General features: G+C 37.9%; 1 protein-coding gene across 3 annotated transcripts in view; it reads left to right on the top strand.

Moving 5' to 3' along the window:
- Positions 1-24,737: 24,737 nt before the first annotated feature.
- Positions 24,738-26,682, top strand: part of ZNF697 (zinc finger protein 697) — a 39,556-nt gene continuing 37,611 nt past the window's right edge. For 2 of the 3 annotated variants that reach the window (XM_031967387.1, XM_031967391.1), the window contains exon 1: positions 24,738-25,629. The gene's annotated coding sequence lies outside the window, so the exon portion shown is untranslated. The remainder of the gene's footprint in view (positions 25,630-26,682) is intronic. The other variant, XM_031967389.1, reaches the window with a different exon arrangement.

The raw sequence follows: 26,682 nt of genomic DNA on the forward strand, positions 1-26,682 counted from the left end.
CAGTGGGTAGAGCACTGATCCTGGAGTCAGGAGAACCTGGGTTCAAATTCATCCTCATCCATTTAATACTTATTTTGATCCCAGTTAAATCACTTAATTCCAATTGCCTCACCAAAAAAAGCAGGGGAGGGAATAAGACTTAGGGACTCCCAGCTGAGAAACCTGGGTTTTAGACATAGTTCCAACAAAATGATCTATGTGACTGAATATATCAAATCCCTTCTTGGTTCTTCAATTTTTTTCATTTTCAAAATAGGCAAAATGCTACATGTCTAAGGATTATCGGGAGACTTCGGTAAGATAGTGGATATTAGGATGCTCACCCAAGGAAAACTTGTGAGCCACCTTCCCATCCAGCTATAACTTCCTTTTGTCTTTTGATTTCAATCACAGGGAAAATAGCAAGTTTGACACAATTCAGATTTTGCTTTTCACAAGACCTTTAAGACCTTCCATATCTCCACCCTCTTCATTTACCACCTGTGGCTCACTCCTTTGAACATTCTGGTCAAGTTTTAACACCATCAAAATAGCATTGTAACATCACCCAGTAAAGTGTCAAATCAGCTTTGGTAAATCCCATCTCATCACTGACCCCAGGCCCTCTGATTGCAGAGAGGAACAGTAAGCTCTCTCTTCATTTCTTACTTCAAAATTTTCAATCATGCTACCATAATGATTTACCTGCCCCTTGCCCTCCCCCCACTTTTAAACTTCCTTTTGTGTTTCTTCCCCCATGAGATTGTAAGCTCTTTGAGAGCTGAAATTGTCTTTCTTTTTTGGGTTTTATCCCTGCACTTAGCACATCATGGGGGCTTAATAAATGAAAAGTAAAAGTAAGAAATCTTTATTGACTGACTGAAGGGCTAAATCAGTGATTATAGGTCATTGAAAAAAAAAAAAAAAAACCTGTATAATCCTTAGCACTCTCTCTTTACTTCCTATCACTTCATCACAGTCACTGAAGGATTGAGGGTCATTGTGTGATTTTCTTTGTTTCCTGGCTTGTTGGGCCAAAGAATTCATCATCTCCTGGTTCCAGGGAAGACTATATTCGGGTAGGGTTCTTGCTGCTCTCAGACAGCATTATTGCTTCTGGTTGACCACTGGAGGAACAGAGGGAGTATTCTTTCATGGGCATGGCAGCAAGGACACTGGAGAAGATGCTCACCTCCTCTTTTCATCAACTGCTTCAGAGACCACCATATTAAAATGATGAAAATTAAATGTATTTATTAAAATTGTTAATAAATTATTTATTAAAATTCCTCCTTTTCTCTTTCTTTGGATTCCAGGAAGAAGGGATTGATTCTAGTCTTTTATCTTTCTTGTCCCTTATTTTGTCTCTATATTTTAATAAGTTTACTAACCTGCACTGAATTCCTGTTGGGTACAGGGCATCATTGTGGTGCTGGGTTGTGCATAGGGATCTCACCCCAGAGATCCTGATAGATTCAAGAATATGCCATCCTGTGTGCCAGTGGCAGGATGTGCCTTCAATCAAACCGACCTTCCCACAGTTTGTCTTTGGTACCCACCTGTTCCCCTTTCAATGGCCTCTCTCCTTCATCCTGCAGGTCTGACCCATCCATGGTCACCCAATTCCTATACGTCAGCACTAGCTCCTTCAATGGCAAAAGTTGCTCAGTTCTTTTACTGACAATTCTGGGGCTTAGAAGCAGGTCTTCTGACCCTCTGGATCACTGTTCTATCCCCTCCATTATACAACTTCTCTTTCCTGGCCATCTCCAAAGACATGGATGTGCCTGTGCTCTTTGGAAGCAGAAAGACTAGATGAATGGCTATGAATTCTGTCTTCTCTCTCTCTAATTGACTAGAATTCTAGGAAAAGGAGAGAAAGTAAGAACATGAGAAGACCTAAAAAGACCATCACTAAAAAAAAAAAAAACAGCAGTAAACATTCCCTACTAATGATGATTTGGTCACATTATCTTTGTTCAGTTTTTTTTTTTTAACTAAAAATATAACTTCATCATATTTAGAGCTAGAAAGGGTCTTAAACATTTTCTAGTCCAGTCTTTTCATTTTATAGATGAGGAACCCCAGATCCAACTGTTGGTTAAGTGACTTGCTATAAAATATAAATATATAATATACAAAAATGTATAATATGGATATAATATAAGAAAAATATGTGCATATATAAGCATATATACACATGTGTATGTTAATTGTTAACATATCTTGGATACCAAAACCTTATAAGCATATATACAAAGATATTTTCTTATTAGACCTCTTCCCTTCTTAATCTAGGTGCATTAATTTTGTTTGTGTTGAAGCTGATCAGCTTCATATAATTACAAATGTCCATTTTATCTTTTATAATTGCCTCTGTCCCTTGTATCCTCACCTACCCAAATTTGGGAAAGGAATATGACTTGCTTTTCATATAGAACTTCCTTTTATGGTGCAACTTTTAATATTAAGGTAATGTATCCATTTAGAATATATTGTGGAATATGGAGTAAGGTGGTGGTCTAAGGCAAATTTCTGCCAGATTTCACTTCAATCTTTTTTTTTTTTTTTATCTAATAGAGGTCTCTTCCCTAAGTAATTTCTATTTCCAGACTTATTGAGTTCTGATTCTCTCTTGCATACTATTCCATTGATCTACATTTCTATATTTTAATCAATACCAAGTAAATCTGATGACTGCTGCTTTATAAATGTAGTTGAAATCTGAAACTGCTATCTGTTTTTTATCTCTACCATTTTTCATTATTTCCTTCAATATTCTTGATATTCTAGTACACTTCATTATCACATTTTTGAAATTTAGTTTGGGGAAGAACAAGCTGAGAATAGCCCTCTACCCATCCCTACATTTTGCAATCCCAGAGAAACTGAGGCAAGATAGAGATTAGAGAGTTTTTAATATTTTATTTGGATTTCTGAGAGGGAGAGATTGTACTGGGTGCATGATGCCCCCAGGGCTGATGTCCAAAGCATCTAGCAGCAAATGTCCATTTATTATGAAATATATGTCCTTGGCTCCAAGCTCTGGTAGCTAAACAAAAGCAGGGAGTGGAGTCCAAATTCTGGTGAGTGGGAATCTCCAGGCAGGGACCATCAATCCAGTTCTGACAGGTTGGAGGTAGGACCATAAATTCTTACTAACTGGGAGTTAAGGAGGGGTTCAACTAGAGCCAGGAAGTCTGAAACTTAGCTATCTGAGATAGGACATCTGGAGTCATCTTCTGGAATGTCAGATCTCCACAACCCTAATTATCTCAGTTCTAATGAGCAGAAAAGGGGGAGGGAAACTGAGGCAGAACAATTTAGGGAAACTGAGTCAGGACAATAAAAGGGAACTGTGGCACAACAATTTTCTGTGTGAGTCAGTCAACATTAACTAAACAACACAATCCCTGAACCTCAGAACAGGATTACAGTAATGACTGAAAGGTCTGTATTTCCCTAACTGGATCTTTTCAGTGCTTCGGACTGACAACCTGCTTCTGCTGGTCTTACCTGGTGAAATACATGATTATCCCACAGGTGAACTCAGCAGCACCGAGGCTGTTTCCATTGGGAGGGCTGAAAGTCAAAGCAAATGAAAGTGCATCAAAGAAATTAGTGAAATGTTCCTGCCTGCACAGAGCAAAATAAAAACATCCAGACTCAATTCTCTTTCTTGGGTTCTCTGTCCTTCCCTCTGAGCTAATCCTTTCTCACCGTATTGTCCTAATCTTGCTCTGAAATCTAAGAAATTTTCCTGGATTAGGCTAGCTAGGGTGGAGCAGTGGATAGAGTATTAGCCCTGAAGTCAAGAGACCTGAGTTCAAATGTGACTTCCGACACTTAGCACTTCCTACCTGTGTGAGCCTGGGCTCTTTAACCCCAATTGCTTCAAAAAAAAAAAAAGAGAGAGAGAGAGAGAGAGAAGAAGAAGAAATTTCCCTGGATTCCCACACCCCACTCTAGACAAAATATTTTTGTACATTTTGCAGGTAAGAAAAAAGGTAGAGAGTTATAAAGTCCTATGGGAAAGTCAAATAAAATTATTTTCCAAATAATTTTATTTGAGGCAAGAAGCAGGACAAGGGTGGAGAATCCAACTCTTCTCTCTCCCTCCACATCAGGAATATGAGTCCTTCCAATCATTCGGCTACAAGAAAGAGAGGAAATCTGGGGAAAATGCAGCCCTATGGAAATCAAGTACCAGGAATGAGTGGATACATAATTCTGAGCAGAATACAAATTTGAAATAGAGCTGCAATAATCTCTTTTAAAAAACAGCCATTCTTACAAAAGCACAGTCTAACTTGTAAAAGGAGAAATGTTCCAAGACATGACAAGAGTCATATGGTATAAAAATAGGGACAAGAACTGTAATTTCACTTGTATAGAGAATCACCTGGGAAGGAAATTGCTTCTCTCAGTGCAGATAGCACCTTCTCTGCAATTTGTAATCTTAAGAGAAATGCCTAGAAGATGGAGATGTTCCGTGGTGTGCTCAGGGTCACAAAGCTAGTTCATTTCAGAGATGAAATGTCCAGATCTTTTGCATTTGAGATCCATTCTCCTTCCGGTCTGTCTCTTCTGTTTTGAAAAAAGGTGTCTTTTATGTCAAAACTGTTTACCATTTATTGTATGTGTGCATAGGCTTTCTTTCTTCTCTTTAATCAAGGGTATAAAGGACAGGATTTTCTTTTTTTTTTCTTTTGTTTTTCCCTCCATTTATTCATTTTAAGTTGATTTTTTCCTTTCTTTTTTTTTTAATTTGCTTTTCTCAGTTAAATGTAAAAAAAAAAAAACACCCTCCTTTTGTTATATATGTATATTCATTTTTTCACATATTTACCTTATGAATCATATTGGGTGAGAAAAATCAGAACAAAAGGGAAAAACCATGAGAGGAAAAAAAAAAAAAAGGAGAAAAAGGTAAAAAAAAAAAGTGGCCATAGCATGTGTTGATTTACATTCAGAATATAATAAAGATGACAATACTACCTAAACTAATCTATTTATTTAGTGCTATACCAATCAGACTCCCAAAAAATTTTAATGACCTAGAAAAAATACAAAAAGGTCAAGATTTACATTCAGTCTCCACAGTTCTCCCTCAGGATGCAAATGGTGTTTTCCTTTCAAAGTATGTTGGGATTGCCTTGAATCACTGAACCTGAGAAGAACCAAGTCTGTCATAGTGGATCATCACAAAATCTTGCTGTTGCTGTATACAATGTATTCCTGGTTCTGTGTATTTCCCTCAGAATCAGTTCATGTAAATCTTTCCAGGCCTTTCTAAAATCAGCCTGTTCCTCATTTTTATGGAACAATAATATTTCATATGCCATGACTTATTCAACCATTTTCTCTGATATTCTATCACCCTGATATAAGTCCTTCTTACCTCACTTGGACTTTTGCAATATTTTCTGGTTGGCCTGCCTGCTCAAGTCTCTTTCTATTGCAGCCCATTTTCCACTCAGCTGCTGAGCTGATATTTCTAAAGCCCAGGGCTAATCTTGTCACTTCCTTCTATTCGATAAACTCTAATGGCTTCCTGTTACCAACAGGACCAAATATTGCTGTGGTTCAGTCATCTCAGTCAGGTCCAACTCTTCATAACCTCACCTGGGATTTTCTTGGCAAAGATACTGCTCTTTGCCATTTCCTTCTCTTGCTCATTTGATAGGTGAGGAAACTAAGGCAAACAGGGTTAAGTAACTTCCCAGAGTCACATAGTGTTATACCACAGTCTCCTTGAACTATTCTACCTCAGTTTCCCTGCACTAGTTTCCCTAATTGTCCTGAGTTTCCCTGAATTGTTCTACCTCAGTTTCCTTAACTGTTCTGCCTCAATCCCCTTAGTTGTAAAACCCCCTCAGTTCATTAAGATTGAGGACCGGTTGCTCTAAGGTTATAAATTGTCAATGTGAAACTCAAGATGAGGGGGAGATCAGACTTCCTGGCTCCTAACTCCTTCTGCCCTCAAGAATTTATGGCACTACCCCCTCTAAATATTCCAAAGGATAAGACTATCCCGGATACCTCATTGACATCTTTACTTCTGTTTATTCAGACATCCTGAACTCTGGCTTCTAGTAAGAATTTATAGCCTCCCCCCATCCTGACAGAATCAAATAGTTCTGAAAACTTCCCACTCTTTTTTTTCTTTGTTTCATAAAGACTTGGGATTCTCATATTCGTCACTGGATACTTTGAGACCAGAGTCCTGTCCAGTCAATTAAACTCTCCAATTAATAAAATATTAAAAACTCTCTAATCTCTATCTTGCCTCAGTTTCTCCAGCATTACAATAGCCAGGAAGTGTCTGAGACCAGCTTTGAACTCAGGAAGATGGGTTTCCTACTCCACGCCCAGGACTCTATCCACTATACCTCAAAAAAGAAAAGAAGGTTTTTTGTTACCAGAGTCCTTGGCACTATCAAATAGTTCAACATCAGAAGCAGATGTGATTTTATTAGTAGAACTTACATGAAAAAAGAGGCGTCACAATCAGTTTTACACTTACCTCCTAAGGAACATAGGACCTTCTTTATCAACTCACAGCTGAAACCTTCTAGATGGGTTGTCCCAACCCCCCCAACTAGAAGGTAGCTCCTTGAGAGCTGGGCAGTTTACTTTCCTTTCTGTATCCCCAGGACTTAAAACATAGCAAGGACTTAACAAATGTTTCATTCATTCATTCATCTCTTCATTTTCTTAATAAGAAAACTGTTTGCCCAAGGTTACACAAGTAATAGGAGCAGATCCAGCATTCCAAACCAGTTGCTCTAAATTCAGTCTTCTGGTCAAAAATTCACCTACCTACTTCCTTTTCCAAATTGGAAAAATGAGTTTCAGAGAGGTAAAGGTTCTGACCCAAAGTCTCCTAATGTCAGAGTCAGGGATAGAATTAGAATTTCAGGGGGCACTCTTTCATTCAATCTGTAAATTTTTCATCCTTTGTTGTGACATTATTATGACCTCTCATTCTCTCAGCTTTCTGGACTAAATATTTGTGAAGTTTCTTCCAGTTACAAAATTCTCTGGTTGTAAGGTAATGAATTTAGGTCTGGAGTGAGACAGAGATCTGTATTTTTTTGTTTAGCCGTTGAAGGAATTTGTTTTGCTTCATTATGCATATTTATTATATGAATTTTTTTTCTTTTTTTCCCCGGTGTACTAAGGGATGGTAGGGAAAGAAAATAAATTTCTCTTCTTTTAAAAGAATAGAAATGGGAGATGTTACAGATATGGAATACTACTTGTATTTTCAGGTGAGTTCACTAAATTGTGATATAGATGTATTCATTGTATAATTTAACCTTATTATAAGAGATCTCTAATGAAGTGAGAATAATCTGTAAATATATATATTGTAAAAATGAAACATAAAAACACCAAACTAAAAGGGATCAAAAAAATCCTCAATTCCTTTACAAATATGTGTTTATATGTATGTATATGTGTAAATAGTTCTATAAATACTTCCATTTATCAGTTCTTTCTCTGGATATAGATAGCATCTTCCTTCCCAGGTCCTTTCTAGTTAATTAGGGTATTTATAATAGTCAAAATGACTTAGTAGTTCAAAGCTGTTCTTAAAACAGTATTGCCATTACTGTATATAACTATCAAAAAGGTAGTAAGTTAGATAAACTAGATTGGCATCTCATGTGCAATCATCCACTATTCTATTATACTATGGTATAATATAATATAATGCTTTTAAGCATTCAAAGTTCGGAATAAAATAAATAATTTCTTTTAAATGGAAAAAATCTTACCCATGTCATCCAAAATATCATGATTACAATATGTCTATGACTGTGGTCCTAAAATCCACAATCAGAGCCCAAAGTCCTGTGGTTTTTAGGGATTTAAAATTAATATTTCAAAAATATGTTCACATTACCCAACCATCACTTTCAACCTAATTTTTATTTCCGATCTTACTGTTAATGCTTCTTTCAAGACAAGTCATCTTAGATTTTGCCAGAAAATTGTGCAATTTGGCTGGTATTGAGTCACCAAGACACATTTGGCAGCTATGTAGAATCTGGGGAATATGATTCTTTACCAAGAACATAATTGAGGGAAAACAGATATGAGAAGTATATTCAGAACCAAAGTTGTGTTTTCTTTCCTTTAACCTCTCAGTGAATGGTTAGCCAATGAGTAAGAAAGAGGAGAGCAATATGGGGAAGAGGTGAATCCCTATAGACTGATTTAGGATCCCTGAAAATCAAGGTACTTCAAACAGTCTTGGAAACCCATGCTTTGTCATGCTAAACTATAACACACTGACTCCTCTCCTGGAGTCCTATTACATCCAATAAAACTCCCCCCACTTCACCATTTGTCTGCTTCAGCTCCTTAGACAGTTTGTCTCCAGGTCAAACCCCATTCCCCCTTCTCTTATCAGCTTTTAAAACTGGGGTAGCTCTTGTCTCTTCTCAACTGTCATAACATTTTGTTACTCCCTTATAGTGTAACAGGATGTTAGTGCCTTGAAGATATATGCTATGTCATTTAAAATCTTTATATGTTCATTTTAAGCACATAGTAAGGGTTTAGCAAATATTTATTGATTACCCTCAGAGGCCAATAAATTCCTCACTTTTACATCCAGGATCATTTAAACTCTTAACAATTTTGCCCTTCTCACCTTTTTAATATTACTCTTTACTGTCCTGCTGAAGCTCTATCCTTATTGATCTACTTGCTCTTCCTCACACAGGATGCTCTATATACTCTCTCTGTGCTTTTCACTTGCTATCTTTTTACTTTTTCTTTGCATTCCTAGCTATTAGTATGGTTTTAGCACAGATTAAGTCCTTAATAAATACTTAGTGATTGACTGATGGGTTTTATATTCTATTTTCTAGGATGCTCAAAATTTACCTCCCCTCATTTCACCCTCAAAACAGTATTTCACAAGGATGAGTGTTCTGTAAATATGTGTTGACTGAGTGAATAAATGAATCAATTCTGCTGATCCAAAAAGATTTTTTTGGTTCTATGACTCTTTGACATGAAAATTCAGATTCTCCAAGTGTTGGGTTTTTTTTTTTTTTAAACACACAGTTATACTTGACTATTTGAGGTATAAGGAGAAAAACCATGAATCCTCTCCCCCACCCCCCAAAGCCATTAGAAATAGGATATGAACATAATAACTCAAACAAATCATGTGGAAAAGAAATTAAATTTCACATTTGTCTCAGAAGGCAGTACCAGAAGTAATGAATAGGTGAAAAGAAACAGAGGCAGATTGACATAGTCATTTAAAATTCCATTTTAATTTCTAATTGATCTATCTATTCTTATTGAAATTCTTGTTAAAAAGAGCATCACAAAAGGAAGCACTTGGTCTTTACAAACATAACTGCAAAGCAGGAAAAAGGGAGTCTAAGTTGTTGAGAAAGATACCTAAGGTAATTATCTGAACTAATTAATAGAAGAACCAGATAATTGTTAGTAAAATGGGCCAAATTCTGAGACATGAAAGAAAGAAAATGGGAGTCAGGTTATTAAATGATTGCAAACCTCCTCCCCAAATACATAAGCACATCTGTACTTGCACAGCCTTATGAAATTCTCATTTCAAGGAGAAAATTTCTCACTATGTAGTGAAAAAAGCAAAGGGTGCTTTTGATTCTAGAGCCAAAAGAACTGAGTTTCAAATTCTAGCCCTATCTCTATTTAGCTATGGGCAAATCATTTCACCTGCAGGGCCTGAATTTCCTCATTTTGTAACATGTAGAGATAAAATCATCTCTTAGGTTCTTTCCAGTGTTATACAATCTATGACCTAGGAAATGCTCAAGTAAAAGTTGTGTGGGGTGGGACAGAAAGTTGGCCCTCCTGAAGTAGGATGTGGGTCCAACCACTGTGACCATGGCTGGTCTCCCAACTAGTCAGAATAGAAAGTGGGATGTGAGTCATTGTTAGAACTTAATGCTCCCTTCTTGCTTGTCACTGCTGTAATCATGTGGAGAAAGTAACCAAAACGGCTGGCTTCCCACTATCTCTGATCTTAGGTATCTTTTTCTGGCTTTCTTGCTTGCTTGTTTTTTTCTCCCTCCCTCCTTCCCTTCCTTCTTTCCTTCCTCTCATTTTCCTTCATTCCTTCTTTTCTTCCTTCCTTCCTTCCTTCCTTCCTTTCTTCCTTCCTTCCTTCCTTCCTTCCTTCCTTCCTTCCTTCCTTCCTTCCTTCCTTCCTTCCTTCCTTCCTTCCTTCTTTTCTTTTTCTTTCCTTCTTTCTTTATGCCTTGCATTCCTTCCTTTCTTTTTTCTTTCTTTCTTCTTTCTTCTCTCCTTCCTCTCTTTTTTCTTTCTTTTTAGGGGAAAAGCACTGAGAGGAATTAAAACAGGATTTAAAGCATTTCTTCTTCCTGCAGTTCTCCTCATTTCATTGCCTTTCTAGTCAGTATGCATGGTCCCTTGAGATGATTTTCATTCCTTGGTATTTTACCCTACTTATGTTCTGTAATGAAGGGATCCTAAGCAATAAGTAGAAATAGCTCTTAGGGCCACACTTCAACCTCAGTCCCAGACTTAGCCCCAGTCCATTTGAGATTTTCTTCTATTTTTTTTTTTTTTACTCAATCACTATGATCTTTACACCTTAAACTTTTGAGGTTATAGCATTCCTACTGATACTGGTCTCTCGGGAATTTTAAAACCAAAGAATTTCAAAGTTGGAAACAACCTCTTCTCCACAACATCTGAAAATCATCAACCAGCCTTTTGCTGGAAAACCACAAGGGATGGGGAAACTACTAACTCTGTAGACGAACAATTCTTAATCTTGCACTTTTTCTTTCTGAAGTAATTGGGGTTAAATGACTTGCCCAGGATCACACAGCTAGAAAGTGTTAAGTGTCTGAGGTCAATTTTGAACTCAGGTCTTTCTGACTTCAGGGCTGGTGCTCTATCCACTGCACCACTTAGCAACCCCCAATCTTATACTTTTTTTGCATAGATAATGTTGGAATTTTGAGACTATGTGAAAATGGTGGCCCCATTTACAGAGATCAGGAAAGATGAAGTAAGAACAGAGAAAGTTTGAATAAAAGAAAGTAATATCAACTTAGGGTTTGCTGACCATGAGGTACCAGTAGAAGTAGAAATAAAAGATTTCCAGTCACGGGATTGAGGCTCAGGGGAGAGATTGGATTTGGAAGTCATCTGCATAAAAGTGATTATTGAACATAAGAATATTATAGTGATCACCAAAGGAGAATCTCTCTCTCATCATCAACCTTTTCCAGTCTGTTAGAAAAATGGAAAGGAAGCTAGGGCTGACAATTAAGAAATAATTAGCTGATAGATTATGATAAATCTTTCAAGGTAAGAACATTTATTCAGTTGAATCAATTTGAGGTATCCTTAATACCTGTCCCTGTCGAATATCCAACACGAAATCTGACACGATTAAATAAATCTCTTCTTTGTTAACTGTTGAATGACCTAACAGGGTCTTATTTTGTTCTAATATCAAACCATTCTCAGAAACTTCCTAGCTGTGTGATCCTGAACAAATCATTTAACTTCTGTGTGCCTCAGTTTCTTCATCTGCAAAATGAAGATAATAATAGCACCTCCTTTCCAGGGTTGTTGTGAGAATCAAATCAGATAATATTTGTAAAGTGCTTAACATTTATGCCTGTGGGTTTGAATAGTTTTGAGCCTTCAAGTGTCCTGTAGTAACTCCCAAGTGGAAAGTATGACCATTTGGTGAGAAAGCACAGCCCTGAGAAAAGAGAGGAAAAAAAGGAACATGAGAGAAAAAAGACATTGGGGAAACCAAGAAGAGGATGTAGAAGCCAGATGAACTTTGCTTACTTCACAATCTTTTGGAGCTCTTGAATATTCTGAATGTTCCTGAACATGCATGAGAGTGGGGAAGAAGACTTTTAAACCATGCACTCTTGTTCCAAAACCTTCCTGACATACCAAATCCTGATTTCTCTCTGTGTAATATTCAATTCCCCCCACCAATAAACACATATAAAATTGACTGAATGACCAAGATGGAAAATGTAAAACCTGCTACTTTTTCCTCAGAGCAAGGGCAAAAGGAACATGGGTACCATGTTGATCCAATGTCCTGTGTTCAAATGCACCAAATAATAATAAGGGAAAGAGAGAAGAAAAAGGACAAAAGACAAAAGAAAAAGGAGACTAAAGTAATGACAGCAGCTGCAAAACCAGTTCTTCACCTCCCTGTATCACTTGATATTATGAACCATACTCTTTTCCTATGCTCTTTCCTCTTTTGTTTAACATGACATTGACTCTCCTTCTCCTCCCTACCTCTGCTCCTCTACCTGAGCTCTGGCTCAGTCTCCTTTGCCGGACCATAATGCATATAATTGCTCTTAACTGTAAGTGTGGTACAAGAGTCTTTCCCATGTGCTGTTATATTTTATCACTTGACAACCTCATTAGCTCCCATGGGTTCAATATATCTCTTTTTAGATGAACCTCACGTTTCACAGATCCAACTCTAGTCTCTCTCCCGTGCTGAGGTCCTACATTACCAACTCCAGATTGAGCATTTCAAACTGAATTATCTCAAATCAACATGTCCAAAATGAAGTTCATTTCTTTCCAACAAAACCCATTTCTTACTGGAATATTTCTGTCAATTACATTACCATTCTCCTAGTTACCCAGGTTCTGAACATCAGTGTCATTCCTGACTCCTTATTCTCATTCACTTCACAAATCCATCATCCCAACTGATGTTGCCAGCCCCCTCATGGCTTGAACTATTCCAATAACATCCATATCTTAAGTGTTTTCCCTCTTTCATCCGGTCTTCTCACAAAAACAAATATTTTTCCTAAAGCATAAGTCTGACAATATTGCTCCTGATTCCCTATAAATTGCATTAAATCTTGATTATCTCTAAGGTCAAACACAAGCCCCACTTTTGCAATTGAAAACTTTTTCAAGCTGGCCCTACTTTACCTATCCAGCTTTATTATATGGAGTGGAGTTCTTTATGCAGGGAAAGAGGGTAGTGGGGCAACTATCTCAGTTCAATCAAGCTAGAGAATTGATGAACCTTTACGCAGAAATAATTCTGTTTATGATGCAATTCAGGAACTGAGTTATGTTTTGAGCTTAATCCCCCAGCCCCAGCCTCAAACTGAGGTAGTATATGGCAGGAATTATGCTTGCAATGGGATGAGAGAAGCATTTGTATATTTATTCTCTGAATATCTTTGAAGTAAAGGGCTCTTTATTTTTAAAAATTATTATTATTATTATTAAGTGCTTAAGAGGAACTGGCATTTTATTCATTGATCCCATAATATAGTCAGTGGAGGGTTTAAGCTGATGCCAGAGAAAAGACATTCCACCAAATCTACAGAAATAGAAAGGGAGAAATGCAATCTGCCTATCCCTGAGAAACTAAGACCAGGACAACATGTTACATGTATGTGTGTATAAGTGACACAATAAACACACAGTATTATGACATGTATACAAACACACTGCAGAGATGTGTATATACTTTGTGCATATGTATATTGTGTTAAATGGTATATGTATACAAATTTATATAGATGAATAACCATATGAATAAATTTAGTTGGATGATGAATAGATAAGTGGATAGATAGATAGATAGCTTCTATTGACAGGCATGTATTCTAAGTAATTCAAAGACAGAAAATAAGAAATAGATGCATATTGTGATTTTGTATATAGTCCCCAAGTAGACATTATTTAAAAATATCATTCTATGTATACATTCATATATATCTGTACTTTATGTACCTATCCACATATACATATAGGCAATAGGTGTGTGTGTGTGTGTGTGTGTGTGTGTGTGTGTGTAGAGAGTACCACATTTGGAGTTAGGAAGACTCATTTTTATGAGTTGAAATCTGCCCTCAAATATTTACTAGCTGTGTGACTCTGGGCAAGTCACTTAATTCTGTTTGTTCCAGTTTCCTCATCTGTAAAAATGAGTTGGAGAAGGAAATGACAAACCATTCCAGTACCTTTGCAAGAAAACCCCAAATAGGTCATAAAGAGCTGGACAGGACTAAATCAATCGAACACAAAGATGTATATATACATATGCATAAATGAGTATATATACACTTCATGTATGTGTATTTTTATTCCCAGAGCCATGTATACATGTCTATATAATTAGAATATTTAACACTTTTATAACAGCAAAGAAATGTAAACAAAATTAAATAATGATTAAAGAATAGTCAAATGAATTATGGTGCGTGAATTAAGTAGAATTTTACTACATCGTGAGAAATAATTCAGGGAAATATGGGAAGGGTTAGATGGACAAAAGAAAGCAAGCAAAACTAAGAAAGTAGTATACAAAATTGCTACAACGATGTAATGCAAAGAACAACAAGAAAAGATGCAAAACCCAATAATTTGTACTTAAGTGAATAAGCTTGATCCCAGAGAAAAGGTGAAAAATATGAACATCCCTCCCTTAACTGCAGATGTGGAGTACCATGTATGTTTTACATAGCCATGATCATTGTCACTAAACATTTAGTAAGCTCCTATTATTTCTTAAAGCTTTGAAAATTGTTTGTTCTTATATAAATTTTTGTTATTATTACATAAATTATTCTCCTGGTTCAAATAAGTTCATAGAAGTCCTTCAAATATCTCTTTGTACTCATCTATTTCTTCTTTTCAAATAATATACTCTATCACATTTAAATAACACCTCTTATTCATGCATCCCATCATTGATGGCCATCTTTAGGGTTTCTACTTTTTTTTGCCACCACAGAAATAGATGCTATTTTTGCACATAAATAACCTTTTCCTTTTTCTATGATCTCTTTTGGGTACGGGTCTAGCATGTAGACAGGTGGCACAGTGAATAAAGCACTATCTACAATATCAGATATATTTGTTTCTGTTTGTTGTATATCTGATTTGTTTCATTGTTAAGTCAATTTTTTTTTTTACCAAATTAGTTTAACAAGCACTGTTTTCCTGTGTAGACTTTTCTCTTTTCAACAATGAGACAATTCAAAACAATATCAATAGACATGTTAGAAAGTGCCATCTATATCCAGAGAGAGCTATGGAAAATGAATGTGAATCAAAGCACAATATTTTCACCTTTTTGTTGTTGTTTGTTTTCTTGTTTTTTTTTTTCCTTTCTTATGTTTTTTTTCCTATCTTGATCTGATTTTTCCTGTGCAATATGACAAATATGGAAATATATTTAGAAAAATTGCACCTGTTCAATCTACATTAAATTGCTTGCTGTCTTGAAGAGGTAGAAGGGAGGGGAGAAGAGAGGAAGAACAATTTAGAACACAAAGTTTTGCAAAGGTAAATGTTGAAAACTATCTTTGCATATATTTGGAAAAATATAACACTATTGAATAAAAAAGTATTATTTTGTAGTATAACATGAATCATATTGATAGACCTCCTTCATTACTTTTTCATTATTTCTCTTGAAATTTTTGATCTTTTTTTTCTACAAATGAATTTCATTATTCTTTTTCTAATTTTATACAGCCTTTAGCATGTTGATTTGTATGGCATTGATTACATTTATTCATTTAGGTAGTATTGTCATTTTGATATATTGGTTTATCATACCTTTGGACAAATAATATTTTCCAATTATTTGGATATGTCTATTTTTTAAGCAGTTGTTTATTGTTGTATCTATACAGTTTTGGTATTTTGGAAAGTAGACATTTCCCTCCCCCCAAGTATTTTATATAGTCAGTAGTAATTTGTTTTTATTCAGTAGTAATTTTAAATGTAATTTCTCTCTTCCTGTTCAATTTTTATATATTACATTAAAATGCTAATGATTTTTTAAGATTTTTTTTTTATCCTGCAAGTTTATTGATGCTATTGTTTCACTTAATTTAGTTGACTCTTTAAAGTTCTCAAAGAACAACATGATATCATTTGCAAAATGGGATAATTTTAGTTCTTCTTTACCCATACTAATTTTCTCGGAATATATTGTTGTTATTGTCTTGTTATAGCTAGCATTTCTAATACTATATCAGATAGAACTTGTGACAATGGATATTTTTTCACCCCTAAATTTTTTGAAAGAGTTCTAGTTTTTCTCTGTTACAAATAGTGATAGCTTTTGATTTTAGATAGATATTATTTATCATTTCAAGATAAGGTTTGGTTATTCCTATGCTTCCTATTATTTTAATAGAAATAGGTATGTCATTTTGTCAAAATCTTTTGTTGCATTTATTAATGTAATCATGGGATTTTTATTAATATGGTTGAGTTTGTCATTTTCCTAGTATTAAAACTACCTGCCCTCTTTTCCCTTTTCCTCTCTTTCTGTTCCTGACTATATATCTTTATTGAGTTGAATGTGTTTCTACATGAAACTCTATGTCCATGTTGTAGGGGGAATGGGAGCCATGTGGATGGTAGGGAGAGGGTGTTCTGGTCTCTTTACACTAATTAAGATAAAAATCAAATTCAAATTAGGCCCATTCCCTTCACTCTTTTTATATTTCCATATAGTTCTATAACCTGATTATACCTCTAAACAAGTTTCCCATATCTCCATCCAATTACCTTGTGTTTTTTCTCTCCCTTCCATCTCTTTTCTTTTTTTCTTTTAATATCTTTTATTTTTAAATAACAAAGGTATTTACGGCTGGTGTATCTTCCATTATCAATTGACTTCCTCTCTGATCATTTGTGACATTAAAATTCTAAAAGAATTTTTTAATATCCCTCCTTTCCATTAAAATATAATCATGTTATTTATGAAAACTCAGTACTCTCTTAGTGGAAAAAGTCTCCTTGTCCACCCACTCCCCACAGAATGGACCATTTATAAACACCCTTATGTCCCATTACAGAAGATACCTTTCCCCTCCAATGAAATAATATTTAATTAAAAACTATATCCCAATGGGGTCAAAATTTCCCATTTTCTTTCTGTTTCAATATCTTTCTTTGTCACTTCACCCATTCTCCCATAGCTCTTTCTCTTATTGAGAGACTATTGTCCTTTAACCAAATTTACCTGTGGTCTAGATTAGGCACATCACACACATCCCTCTATTTCTCTGGCTTCTTTTCCCCCTTTATTGTACTTTCCCATTTTGCATCCAGTCACAGTAGATCCAGTCATACACTGACTCTCTCTCATAAGGGTGATTGGGATCTAACCTAGTGTCCATTGTCATTTCTCCTTTTTCTTTAAGTTACACTCTATTTCTAAAAATTCTCTGTGTAGTATTTTTTCCCTTTTTCAAAAATTTTCTCTTTCTAGTTTAAAAAAACTTTTAATAGTATCTAAAGATTTTTTATTTATTTTTTGTATTTATTGTATTGTCTATTCTTTGCTTAGAAATCCTATTTATTTACATTTATGTGCTTGTATTTTGGAGGTGTTTATAAACTGAATAATCTTGTCACATTTTTATAATTGTTACAATGTCTCTGTTGAATATTAATTTTTTATTGATGTCTTAAGTTTTCATGGTATGTCACTGTGTGCTTCATCTTAATCTTTGATTTTGAGGATATGTTATTCCATTATTTTCTGCACTATATGCTGAGTTTCTTTTATTATTTGATTTTTTTTTAACGTTTAAAGACATTTCTCCTGATTCCTTACAGAATTTGTTGCTTGTCATTAAAATTGTTAAATTTAATCATTCTGGGTCTTTGAATTTGAACTGTGAGGATTTTTTCTAGTGGCAATGTGTATTTTGATAAGCTTTTTGTTCTCTGTATTCAGAAGCTCTGCTCATCTTTTTTATATCATTTATTAAGTTGTATTAACTTTTCTTAAATCTGGCCTCAAACATTCAAAACTTCCTAGTTGTGTGACCTTGGGCAAATCACTTATCACCAATTGCCTCAGAGGGGAAAAAACTTATCATCTTTTTCTGGAATGGTTCTGATTCCTAAATTATCTCTATATATCTACCTTGTCTTTGAGATCAGTGTACATTCTTCTATAACAACCAATTTTAATTTTTAATTTATTGCATGTTGCTTCTATTCTTACAGAAGATTGTCTTTTACTGCAGCGTATTTCCATTCCTAATTTGTTTCTCTTTTGATTTTTTTGGAGAGATTCACCACTTTAGTTTCAAGTTTTTCTATTCTGCTAATTATTTCTGCCCTTTAGAAACAAAGATTTCTATATATTATCATTCATCTTTGTCTCTCAAGATTAGAATTTCTTTCTTCAACCATTCTGGAGTGACTTAGTGTGGTTCCAGGCACTCTTAGGAATCAACAGGGTTCTATTTTAAATCAGGTATTGGTTCAGTTTCTTTGTCTTTCAATATTTATTTAAATTAATTTTTAATATCTTTGATTTTTTAGTGTTCATCTTCCCTTTGAATTTTAGTATTTTCCATGTTGATTTCTACTTGTTTTTAACTGAATTTTCTTTTTTTTTTTTTTTTTTTTTTGCTCTCCCTGCTTTTGGTGTTTAGTCTTTTTAAAGTTGTAGTGTCCCAGTGCTCATTCTCTCCCCTTTTATTGTAGTTTCAAAGCTGGTTTAGCTTCCTCCCAAGCTGAGAATTTTTATGGCCTCATTCCCTGTCCCAAAATAACCCCTGGGGGCCTTTGATAGATTCTAGTCTGCTTTTCTTCAGTCCTGGTACAACTGAGTATCCTGGACTTGTCACAGTTCCTCTGATCTTTAGTTATCTGTTCTTTAGCTGAATTAGTGTTTGCTACTTTTCACAAGACTGGGGGGAAGGGTTATTCCAGATATCAGGAAACCCAATCTACTCCAGTTATAATTTCTTATATACCTCATATCCCTGGGAAGACAATGTTCAGAGCAAGGTACAACAGGAAACTTGGGGAAGGACATTATCAGGTCTCACAAAAGATACTCCAACAAAAGGGAATACCTGAGTGGCGCCAAAAATACAAGCCCTCAGTTCAATTTGTACATTTGGATGGAGCCTGGAGACTGATGGGGGAGAGATATTAAATAAGAGTTTTAAAGTTTAATATTTTTCATGATCAATTCATAAGGCTATTATATTGTTGGTTTATTATTCTGTCCTGTGGAAACAGATATAATTGATTTACTTCTAATGAATAATTCCTCTCTCTCTCTTTTTGAGAAAGAAAATGTTTAGTCCATCTTTTTGATCGTATGACCAGAAACCTCCTTTTATCTTTTCTATACTGCCTCAAATCTGGCCCTGATGATTCAATGACATTTGGAGAAAGGCAAGGAAAATCCATGCCTTGAAATAAAATGTGATTTAGTGGATTTGAGGAGTGTAAAGATTAGAAATATGATTTGAATTATACACAAGGCCATTTTCCATTGCTGTGGGTCAGAGCTATTGACATGGATAAGTCTAGGTTGCCTCTAAATTACTTGACCTTGAAAGACAGAAAAAGTGAGGGAGGGGAATGAGAGAGAGAAACAGAGAGAGACAGAGGGAGACAGAGAGAAAGAGAGAAAATGCAACCTTTGCAGCTTAAGCATAAAGTGAGCAAGGATGATTCATAGATCAATAGGGAAGACAAGCTATAACTCCCCAGTACTAGCAAATAGTACATGAACTCGAGACCTCTCACTCTTAGTCAGTTATCCTTTTCATGAATCTCGTCCTTTTAGATCACTGATGTTATCTGTCATATTTGACTATTCTTGGAGAGAGGATGTGACAGTTATATCTAAATGAGATACTACTTGGCAAATAGGGGCTAATCTTCCTCTCCCCAAGTTTAAATTTTAACTGTCCTATTCCATGGTAGGAGCAACAGTAACTACTTCAGGACAACACTAGGGCTAGATCTCTAGAGATACAATAAGCTATTGGGTGCCATGATGGTCTACTTCTGTTGATGGAAATTAAAGGTCCTCAGAAGATAACCTTGCCTTGGTGAAGCTACAGATAGTATAGTATATAAGAAGTGCTGGTTCAAAAAGTATTGTTTTATGAGATCTCACCTTTAATCCAATTCTTGTGTTGTTGTGTTGGGTGAGGTTAGATATTTTCCACCAAAATTAAACTAGAATAAAATGGTGAACGCCTGATGTAAGGAAGACAGGAATCTATGAATGAAGGGTCATAAATTCAGGGCAAAAATGCTTCCCGCTTCTCCTTCCCGCTACTTCCCGCTACTCCTGCTAATGTGTTTGAGGTTCAGCATCAAATGGTGAGATTTAGGAGAGCAGTTGGCACCAAATAATGTGGTTTGGCACTAAATGTTGGGATTCGGTCCTGTGAAGAATTCACAAATCTATTTGGCAAAATAGTAACCGTAACTTACTATATCTGATCAGAAAGCCAAGTTATATCAAAATCTTGAGCTTAAATTTCCCCTATATAGCTCTTGATAAACCAGTCCATTTTTGCTGAATCCCTTTTGGGTTAGTCCATCAAAGTATTTGTCTAATGGTGTCTTTCTCCTGCCCCCTCCCCATGCCTGATGGTGTCTTTCCCCTTATCTCCCCTTCATACTTCAAGGTGTCTTCCTCCTTATAGCTAACTAACTTTTCTAGAGTGCTAAACTCCTCTATGGATTTAGCCTGCCAGTTAAGTGTATACTCCCACCTCATGGAGTATTCTCTTTCTTCTGACTAATTATGAGTTCCACTAGGGAACTTATCTTTTCAATTGTTAATTGTTAAAACCCCTTTCCTTAACAACTGTACGCACTCCCAAATCTATTTCATATTTACCATTCCTGATGTCTATTGTATTTCTTCATTTTGTCTGTAACCTTTTCTCCTAAATAAGCTGTCCCTTTTGACAAAAAGAATGGCCATTGTGAATTCATTACACGACTGAACCCCAATATTTATTTGGTGCTGGCATCATTTGGTACTGAACCTCAAATACATCACTGCCAATGTTCTAAGTATCAATTTGAAGCTTACAAAGCTTCAAGAAAATTTGGACTTTTTTTTAAAATTAAGAAGCATTTATTTTCTTTCCCTCCTACTCCCCTGTCTATGTATTACAAGGTAACTAGAATAACTTTAATATTAGTTGCCAGTGGCATGATGGGCAGAGAAATCTCACCCATCTCCTCCTAAATATGAAGGCAACCTGAAGGCCTTCTCAACTTCTGTATGTGTATGTGTGTTCTGTGTGTGTGTGTGTATGAGAGACAGACAGACAGAGAGGGAGAGAGAGAGAAAGAGGGAGAGAGAGAGAAAGAAAGAGAGAGAGAGAGAAAGAGAAAGAGAGAGAAAGAGAGAGAGAGAGAAGGAGAGGGAAAGACAGACAAAGACAAGGACAGAGAGACAGAGAGAAAGAAAGAGACAGAGAGAGGCAGAGATAAAGACAGACAGAGAGAGAGAGAGAGGAAGATGGAGAGAGAGAGCGAAAGAGAGGGAGAGACAGAGACAGGGACAGAGTCAGAGAGAAAGAGACAGAGAGAGGCAGAGACAAAGACAGAGGGGGGGGGGGGGGGAGAGAAAGAGAAAGAGAGGGAGAGACAGAGAGTATGAGTGGGTGTAGAGGAGTTGGGTAAGACTGATTGAGAAAAACAACCCGCACACTCGATAACTGCCTAAGGGAATCTGACATGTGATAGCCAGGCGTGTTTTGAACATGCAAACTGGGCAATCTCTCCCTCTTTCCATAGTTTAAGCTGAGAATGTTGCTATTACATTTTACCGGGAAAAAAAAAAAAAAAAAAAAAAAGCTATACATTCTTCCACTCTTCCAGAGTTTCTCCCATTCTCTTCCTAATATCACATCACTCAAATGCCTTCTGCCACTTTTGGCTCATTGACCCTGTCTCAGATGCAGAAGTGTCCTTTTTCCCAGAGCAAACCCCCTCCTCATGCATATGGGATCCCGTTCCCTCATGTCATCTCCGGAAGATGGCCCCTTCTCTTCTCTCCACATTTTCACAATCTCTTCCTGTCTACCAGTTACTTCCCTTGAAAAGGTTATCTACTCTTGTGATGAAGAGAGCCATCTACACCCAGAGAGAGGACTGTGGGAACTGAGTGTGGATTTTCACTCTTTGTTGTTTTTACTTTTTTGTCGTTTTGTTGGCTGGAACTCTGAGAAGGTGTACTCGAATCAAAAACAACAGGGTGCTTATAGTTAAGCATCTACTCAGTGTGAGATAATGGTCTCTAAACATACACTTAATGTGATATGGTGATGTAATGGTTGCATATGCTCAGTTGCTGTAGTGATGTAATCATACTGAAGTACTTAAGAGCTGGGAGGACTGGGAATGAACCCCTCAGCCACAGACACAGAGGAATCTCTCAACCATGGACATTCCATCTTTGACCAGCCTTGTGGTGCCTCTCCTCCCTTCATCACTTCTCCTCCCAAAGACCAAGCCCATCCAGAGATCCTCCAGAAAGCTAGTTTGGACAATTCAGCTTGCATTTTATTTTCTTTCTCATTTTTTTCCTTTTTTGCTTTGATTTTTTTTGTGCAGCAAGATAATTGTATAAATATGTGTGCATATATTGGATTTAACATATATTTCTACCATGTTTAACATAAAAAAAAAAGAAAAAAAAGGCTATCTTCAATAGCTATTTCCACTTTGTTTCCTTTCGTTTTTCTTAACTTCTGTAGTCTGGCTTCTGATCAATTATTCAACTGAAATTGCCTCCTCCAAAGTTAAAAATTATCTTTTAATTGCCTAATTGGAAAGCCTTTTCTCAATCCTCATTCTTCTTGCTTTCTCAGTAGCCTTTCACACTGATATTTACCTTGTTCTCCTTCTCTAGGTTTCATGACAGACAATATTGTCTCCTGTCTCATTTACCATCACTTTGACCACTCTTAAATCTCCTTTACTACATCTTCATCCAGGTCATGTCTTTTAAGTGTAAGTGTCTCCCAATGCTCTGAACTCCTCCCTTTATACTACTTGGCTTGGTGATCTCATCAACTCCTACTGATTCTATGTACTCCAGTGTCATAAATTCTCTATCTTTGTACATAGCTATGTGCTTATTGTCCCCCCAATTAGACTGGAAGCTGTTTTAGAGCAGGAACTTTATGGTGGTGGGTTGTTGGCGCTTTGTTTTCTGTACTTATTTGCTTTTTGCCCTTTTTTGTGCCTTCTTTTCTTCTGCTATATATATCTGTACTATTGCACCCATTAAAATGAGACTTGATCAGATGGATTTGTCTTGCCTCCATTTTGCACGTCCCCTCTCTCTTGCCCTTATCTCTTTTCTTCCAGGGTCCACACACTCTGCCTCGCGGGCCGAGGCAAGTATTCACTTACCTCTGTATCAGTTTAATATTAGTCTTGTCAACTTTTTCTGCTACTATCCAAAGGCAAAGTCATTTGGGACACCAGCGTTTAAGAGGCTGGAGCATGACAGTCAGACTACAAAAGGAACCTAGAAAAAGACAGCCAGAGAGATAGGAAGAAAACTAGAAGAAACAGTGTTATAGAAGCCCAAATCTCCAGAAGCAAAGGGTTTCCAAAGTGGTTGCTTAATGAATGCTTGAATTGAATCACATTTGCTCAATTGAATTGAGTTAGATTCGCCAACAATGTCAAAAGAAGAAAGATCAAGGAGGATGGGTACCAAAAAAGAGCTGTTGAATTTGGCAATAAGAAAGTCATTAGTTATGACCTTGAGGGAAAGATATTACTTCTGTAAACTATTGGAGACAGAAGCCAGATTGCAAAAGGTTGAGGAGTGGGTGGTGAGGAAAAGAAGGCACAGATGTGAGCCTTCTAAAAAGTTTGGTAGTGAATGGGTGAGGGAGGAAGGATGACAACTTGAAAAGATTTCAGTCAAAAGAAAGTTTTTCTTTCTCTTAACCAAGAACTAAATATGTTTGTTGGTAGACAGTAAGGAGCCAGTATAGACAGGATGATTGATGGAACAAAGTCAGAAGAATGGGAGAAGAGGAGATCAACGGGAGGAAGATAACCACTTCCTCTGAGATGGGAAGGGAAAGAATGTATAAGAGACAAAAAGATTTTCCCAAAATATACATTTGGCCATACCCATCCCTGCTCAATGACTTCCACTGGCTTCCTATTATATTCAGTATCAAATGTATCCTTCCTACTTTTCCCATTTTCTTTCTTTCTACAACCCTTCACAAACTTCTACTGTAATGCTGAAGAAACTGAGCAAGACAGATTAGAGACCAATTCAATAAATTATTAAATGGAGAGAAATACTGGGACCAATGCATCCATGTTGATCCCAGGGCTAGATGAGACTATCATCTCAAAGAGTCTAACCCCGACTATTGGGGCAGCGAGCCTTTTATGGAATAACAAGAACAATGACATAATGGAGGGACCTAGGTGGGGATAAACTAATAGAAGGAGGTTACTGATATTCTAATGACATTAAGGAATGTCTATAAAACCTTTATCTCAACCATTAAGAGGGGATGCTTATAACCTCAGGCAGAATTACGAAATAGGACAATTGGAGGAACTGGTCACCCCATTAAAAGGGAACTTTGGCATAACAACACATATATCTATACACATGGAAAGGGTTGGATTCTAGGTCAGCAAAGCTTTTAATTCATAACTCCAATTTAGGTTGGCACTAATTTGTATAGTCCACTGTAAGATTTTGCGATATATTCTATTAGTTTAATCAATCACAAAGTATTTATTAAACAAGCCCTTATATGCATTTTGCTAAGGGCTGGAGAAAACGAAGAAAGATATTTTTAAAAAATCATAATCTCAGTTCTCAAAGATTTAGCATTTTAATGGGGGAGAGCGTGTAATGGGTGAATGTATGTGTACATATATATGGACACACAGAGGAAGAGGAGTTGGGACTCTGATTCATTCAGCAGCCACCCTTCTTTCTTTAGAAGGCACTCCCTTCTTCCGAGGTTTCTAGCATTCTGAAAGGGTGGCAAGTCTATTTTTAGAGGTGAGCCGTGTAGGGGCTATCACAGTCAGGCACAGAAGGTCCCTCGGATTCCACCCATCAGCACTCTCAGCAAAGACGGGAACGTCCGAGGGTGAGAGCCCGAACAGTCACGCCTGTTAGCCACAGAAAGGAAAGGATCCAGGAGATTCCCCAAATCGATTCCTTTAGATCAGTTCCACAGATACACTGCTGTTACATTCTCGATGACAGCCCCGCCCCGCTCCGAAAGCAGGATTTCTGCGCTTTTACGAGAAAATAAAATATTAAGACTCTAGAAGCAAACAAACGAAATAACACCCAGATGCTGAAGAACCCATCTTCCAGTCCCTTGAGAAAGAGAAAGGGATCTCTCCCCAGACTGCGCCCAGCCCCGCAGCTTGACCCCCCGCACGCCGCGTGGACAGCAGCCGGGAGGGGCTCAGGTGCCGGCCAGCGCGCGTGCCGTCCGGGACCGACGCAGGGCCGCTCGGGAGGCGTGCGCCTGCTGTCCCTGCGGGAAAGGGGGCTGCGGGGAAACGGGGGGCTGCGGGCAGGAAGTCCCCGGGAACTACAAATTGAGGCATGCTGGGAGCATTCCCACGCCCCTCCCAGGAAATGTCCTTTGTCCAGCCGAACAGGAAGCCCCAGTGAGGAGTCAGCCCGCCGTGGCCACTGCAGCCGCTCCGCAAGGACAGCAGCCCCGGCGCCGGGCAGCTGCGGGACGCGGGCTGCTCAGCCTCGCCTCTCTTCCTTCTCTGCCAGGCCTCCTCCTCTCCCTCCTCCCCGCTGTCTCCGCGCAGGTGAGCGCCGCACGGTCCCCGCGCCCGGGGGGAGCCCACGCACCCGCCACCCGGGCGGGCACCGCAGCGATCTCGGTGGGGAGGAGGCGCGCGGAGCGCCTCTGAGCTGGGGGGGCGAGCTAGGGATGGGAGGGGGGGGGGGCTCCGTGCCGCGGACCACCGAAGGGGGCATCCGAGACCCTCCAAGCACCAGCTCAGGGAGGAGCTTGGAAAGCAAGGTGAAGGGCTTTGTGTGCGCCGAGCTGGAGTTGGGCATCGGCCGCGCTGCCTTGTCTCCCCTCCCGCGGGGCAGAGGAAGACCCCCGGCGGGAGGGCACCTTCGGAGGGCAAGGTGGCTGCATTGCAGGGTCCCCTCGGTGCTCCCCTCCCGGAGCGCCTCCCTGCGTCCCACTGGGATGTTTCCATCGCCGCCTCTGTGACTATGTGTCTTTTTGCCTTACATTGTATCCTCCGCGTCTAGCCCGGCACCTAGCACGGGGAGGCACTTAATGATTGCGAGGCGATGCCTGCGAAAACCGTAGCCGAGCGCAGGAGCCCGAACGGGGCCGGGGGCCGGGCTCCTGCGCGTTTCTCTCCTTTCCAGCTGGGCGCTTTCCCTCTTAGTGCGGGAGCCTTTGGGGTACAGGGGCATCTTCACCTTGGGGAGCAGCTGGGCTGGGGGTTTGGCCAGTTTGGAACTATGTGAGAGCGCAAGCGAGCGAGGCAGCAACTTCATCTCGATCCTACAAATACTGAGTGTCCTGCGTGGCCCGGGAGGATGGGGACAGGGCGCAGCGACCGAATAAGCTTTCTACCTGAACTTGAGCATAATTTAACCTTCCGATTCTCTTCTACTCTAGCGTTTATCTTAACCCCCTTTTTTGGGACTCTGCGGTCTTTCTTAAATGTATTCTTTAACTGCACGTTGATTATTTATAATCATTGGTTTCATGATCTTAATTTGAAAGTCAGGTTCTTTGCGGCTTCTCTTTAATTATTTTTTCTAACTGGACATTGATTATTTAAAATTATTCGTTTCTTGATCCAATTTGAAAGAAAGGTGATAATTCTTGG

This window comes from Sarcophilus harrisii, chromosome 4 (assembly GCF_902635505.1).
Source record: "Sarcophilus harrisii chromosome 4, mSarHar1.11, whole genome shotgun sequence".
NCBI classification, from domain to species: domain Eukaryota; kingdom Metazoa; phylum Chordata; class Mammalia; order Dasyuromorphia; family Dasyuridae; genus Sarcophilus; species Sarcophilus harrisii.